The sequence below is a fragment of the Microtus ochrogaster genome, chromosome 8, assembly GCF_000317375.1.
Source record: "Microtus ochrogaster isolate Prairie Vole_2 chromosome 8, MicOch1.0, whole genome shotgun sequence".
Classification (NCBI taxonomy): Eukaryota; Metazoa; Chordata; class Mammalia; order Rodentia; family Cricetidae; genus Microtus; species Microtus ochrogaster.
Genome location: NC_022015.1, coordinates 46988494 through 46993914, shown reverse-complemented (window position 1 = coordinate 46993914; position 5421 = coordinate 46988494). Strand labels below are relative to the sequence as shown.

Here is a 5421-nt window from a genome sequence, read left to right as displayed (position 1 = left end):
CCCTCCAAGTATTAAGACAGTCTCTGTGAATTAGCCTAAACTGGCCTGGAAATTAGTATATACCACAGCAGACCTTGAATTCACAGTCTTCCTGCCTCTGTAATCCCGGGATTGCAGACGTGTGCCACCACACACAGCATTAACCTTTTCCTGTCTAAGCTAATTATCAGAGGCATTCCTCTTACAGTGACACAGCACTTAAAACAACATTGCTCTCTGTCATCAGGTGGGACCACCCTACCTGAGACCAACTCAGGATTCATACCTGCCTTTCTGTGAGTCTCTGTCCCAGTCACTTTGGCCCTTGTCAGTCATGTAACCATAAAGAACAGGAAACACCCAGAACAATACATAACCCAAAACCTGCACTTCAAACGGTGCAGTAACTTAGCAAATGATTTGTGTGGTTCTCCGTCTAGCACCGTGATTCTCTGCCTGTGGGTCATCACCTCTTTGGTGGTCGGAATGGCCCTTTCACAGGGGTAAGCTAGGGGAAACACAGATTTCTATATGACTATTCCTAACTGTAGCAAGATTATAGTTATGAAGCAGAAACAAAAACAACTTTATGGTTGTGGGTCACCACAACACGAGGGACTGCATTAAGGGAAGGTTGAGAACCACGGTGGTAGCACATTTTCACCAGAGACCTAAGCCCACCAGTGAAAGCTGCTACACCGGCACTCTAGAAGATTCTCTTCGACTCAGCAATTGTTGACTAAACTGTTGGCTCAAGAAGTTCCTGGGGCTGCAGCTTCCGGACACGTGGCTGGTTAAAGCGGTCTTGGAAATGGAGACTCTGAGGGATGCAAAGCCTGGGTCCACATACTGTCTTCCAGGAGATGCTCCCCGGAGCGCCTGAGATACGTGGCCTCTTCCCTGTAATCGGAGAGCTTGGCCGACGCCCCTCAAGTGTTTTTCTGAAGGGGGAAGAGCATCTTAGTGGAGCCTTTCAAGGATAGCTTGCTCATTAAAAATTGATGTAGCACTTTAAAGTTTAATATTTAAACAAAATGCTTAGTGTTTACTGGTATTGCACATTTTCATAGGTTTAAAAAGTTGGGGGAAACTTTAGGGCTGGGGAAGTACCAAGACCACTTTAATATTTAAGGTATATGTTCCTAAAAAGTCAATTCAGATTCTTTGGCCTTTGTCTATTCTATATAATGGTTTTTTCTCAGCCTGCAGACAATATTTAAGTTGGGAAGGCTGCCTGCACTCCCTTCCGGTAGCCATGGGTATTGGATGAATCCCAGTTCTCTGCTTCTATGCTAGCCGTTCCCAACCTTTATCTCCACAAAACCTTTGGGGGTTGCCATTAACTGTAAATGATAGTAAAAAAAAAAATCCAATTATTTTAAAAATTCATGCACATTAAACAAAGTTGTTTGGGATGGCGGAATAAAATGTACACAGCAAAACAGAACTGACCAAATCATCAAAGTGAGGGCATATAATAGACAAAAGAGAGGAAGGGGGTGGCGGGGGAGAAGGAGGAAAACAACCTGCCGTTAGTTAACTAGCTTGGCTAGAGAGTCAGGGGGCGTTGCAGGAGCAGAACACCATGTGTGAACTAAAATGTGACGTGGCAAACTGCATGAGCTACACACATGTGTCATGACTCTAGGTGTCAAATACATCAGGGCAGAATGCTGGACACTGCAGGGCTGTTAGCTTTTGAGGAGCAGTTAGGACTCCAGCTGTTAGACAGCAAAGACACCAGAGCCTACCAGGAGATGCGGCTGAGATATGGCACTCACCAGAGCCTGTCAGGCGACAGCTGATGTGTATCTTGGTCAAAGACCTGGAAACCTGTTCTTGATTCCACAGCCAGCCTACTCAACTCCAAACTGCACTTCATTTCCCAACAGAGATCGTGATGACCAGAACACAGTCTGGACTTTGCTGTAACAGTGAAGCCACCGCATTTAAAGCTAGTGTGAGGTCCCCTGCAAGGTAGTGACTGTCTCATCTACTTCATAAGAAAACACTGTCTGACTGAGTAGATGGTGTTTATGTCTGTAAACTTCATTTGTAATTATCAGTTTCCTACTCTAAATGAAAAAAATCCAAATAAATAAATAAATAAAATTCACCAACAGATGAAAATGTATGTCTTCAGTAAGTATGTCTTCAGGAGAATCTGAGAGCAGCTGCAGCAGCCTTCACCACCCTGGCTCATCCACTCCAATCCATCCACCATAACTGATTTAATATGAGCTTATAATTAGTACTGTTGATTACTATCTGGTGCCAGATATCCCAAATGCCCCACCTTCATGTTAATTAATCTTGAAAACTTTCCAAGCTTTCCCCTGCCCTGCCTGCCTCTGTTTCCTGCATCGGTGCACACATAGTACTTTATTCAAACAAATCGAACAACCGCAGCATCACGAGGTCTTGCACACAGTTGGTACTCAGTAAATGTTTGTTTATTCAAATCACTGCTCCTTCATCACAGTGATTCCCATTAGGATGGAAAACTCACAGCCCAGATTGAGGCTTGGGTCACTAAACTGGCAATTGACTCTAGGGCAACTTGTGTTCAAATTGCCGGTGAAGACTAATCTCTACAAAACTCAAGGAATCATCTCAGATAATTTTCTGGTAGACCCTAAGACATGAAACTCTACACCGATAAGGGTGTACTCATACATCACTGATTTGAATGAAAGGAGGGGAAGCCAAAGAGACACCAGGAGAGAGTCTATTAAACTGAGGCAGAAAGACTGGCAAGCATGAATGTCTTCTAATATTTTACACGAGGCTAGTTTTATGGAAATATTTGTGGGGTATATTTGGAAAACAATGGAGCAAATATGACTTTCAACAAAAGTACAGTAGACAGTTCTTTGCATGTGTGGCCCCTTCCTCATTCTGACCTGTCTTTCAAGAAATCCCAAAGCTTAATAAATACAACATTCTGTATTCTAAGAACCCCTTCCCAAAATGAATGATTTCTTCCAGGAGCCTTTGAGCATAAGTGACTGAGAGCTGTCACTAACCATGGTGCTGAAGGGACAGAGGCGCTGGCAAACAGCAAGGACGGTTAAGGATCAGAAGGAGCAAAGTCCAAATGTCTAGTCTGAAACATCATCTGTTTCGCCCAGCTATGCAAGCCTTACAGCTTTTATTCACACACGCAACTCTCCAAGCTCTCAAAGCCTAGTTCTCTACCAAGCCACCTTCTTCTCTGCTTTATCTGGAACACCCCCAGATGAGTTCTTGCCCCCTCCCTCAACCCCTCTTCACACTCTTCCCTTACTGAGACGATACAGTCTCAAAACTCTGAACTCAAGGCTAATCATTACTTCCTAAAACAAATATTTATCAAATGCCTACAAGAGAAGATATATTGTAATTTAAAGGAGATAATCTGGTGTTCATTGGAAATTTTATTATATGTAGATGTATGTAAAAAATTTAAATGCCCACACCTTAAAAAGTAAGCAAATGTTTTTTAAAAAGTAAATAAATGCCTACACCTTTAAAAGTAAACAAAAATTTAAAATTTTCTTTAAGAATTTAAAAAGTAAACAAAAATTTAAAATCAACAAAACCAGAAAGATATTGCAAAAAATACAAGAAGTTGACATTTCTAAGTACTATATATACATATAGGTATATATGCTACTATATGTTTATATGATAAATACTATATATCTAGTAAATACTATAATCTATGTAAAATAAATAGAACCTGTGAATAGGAATTCACTGGTGTGTAATATATATCTTAGTCAATGTTCTTTTACCATGACCAAGATAAGTCTTACAAAGGAAAGCATTTAATGGGTAATTGCTTACAGGTTCAGAGATTTAGTTCCTTATCATCATGGTGGGTAGCCTGGTGGCAAACAGGCAGAAGTATCTCAGATCCACATTCAGCAGGAAAGAGATAAATACTGGATCTGGCTTGAGCATTTGAAACCTCAGAATCCACCCCCAGTGATATACTTATTCCAACAAGGTCACACCTAATCCAACTAGGCCACACCTCCTAATCGTGCCACTCCCTGGTGGCCAAGCCTTCAAACCTACTAGCCTAAGGGGGCCATTCCTACTCAAACCACCACACTATATTACAGAATGTACTGGTTAGGATTCTTTGTCTACTTAATATAAGTTAGACACAAGAGATAAAGAGAAAGAGAGAGATAAACAGTCAGACAGAGACATAGAGAGAAACAGACACACAGAAAGAGGATTTATTAAAATGATTTATAGGCTATTGTTAAACTAATCCGACAATAGCTTTCTATGAACGAAAATTCCAACAATCCAGTAGTTTCTCAGTCTATGAGGACAGATGTCTCAGCTGGTCTTCAGTATATGCTGGAATCCTGAAGAAGAAGAAGGTTCTAATGCCAGTCGTGCTGGGACTTGCTAGCATGGCAGGAGCAAGCAAGCAAAAAGCAAAAGCTTTCTTCTCCCATTTCCCTAAAATGGCTTCCAGCAGAAGGTGTGGCTCAGGTTAGAGGTGGGTTTTCTCAGTTCAAAAGATCCAGATTAAAGGTGTGTCTCCTACCTCAAAGATCTGGATGAGAAGTAGATCTTTCCTCTTCAAATTGCTCAAAAATCCACCACAGGCATGCCCCTCCATTCTTGGGTTGTGGTTAATTGCAGTTGTAGTCAAGATGACAACCAAGGCTAGTCATTACACAGGCCTATGAGGCATTTTCTTGATGAACAATTGGTGCAGGAATTGAAGGTAGTGCCGCCTCTGAACAGGAGGTCCTGGGTTGTGTGTAAAAGCAAGTGAACCATGGGGAGAGAGCCGGTAGCAGTGTTCTTCCATGGTCTCTTCTTCAACTCCCCCTCCACGTTTCTGCTTGAGATCCTGTCTTCCCTGGATGATGGTGTCTAACCTGTAAACCTAATAATCCCTTTTCTCCCCAAGTTGATTTTGAACATGGTATTTATCACAGCAGTAGAAATCAAACTGATGCATTAGCTTAACAATGGAGAGACAGGGGAAGACAGTGAACATCAGCTTCTGTTCTCCACAGGTACACTCACATGTAACAGGGCCCCAGACCTTAGCACAGCTGACTCCATGATGGGAGTACCATTCAGGGTAAAACTCAGCACTTAGACAGTACCCCCAGCCAAAATGAAGACAAAGACCTAATCCATCAAAGTCCATAATGCTGGGGAAGTCTCTAAATGTACTAACCTTACTTATTGTGAATGGAGACCTGCACTTATGCTTCCTGAAGGATATATTAACTAAATAAACAAGAAGTTCATGGTAAACAACTCCCAAAACTCTAGAAGTGACAGAGACATCTTGCTGCCTGGACCATCACTCAAAGTTCTTCAGTACCATTGGAGCATCCATCTTCAGCCTACTACAGGCCCATAATATCTGACAGACCTTTTCATGAAGCAGTAAATTTGAAAGTCTGTTTCACCTGTATT

At 41.9% G+C, this 5421-nt stretch overlaps 1 pseudogene; it reads left to right on the top strand.

The window, feature by feature from the left end:
* The window catches only part of LOC101982383, a 50080-nt pseudogene that overhangs the window by 41158 nt on the left and 3501 nt on the right, over nt 1-5421 (top strand).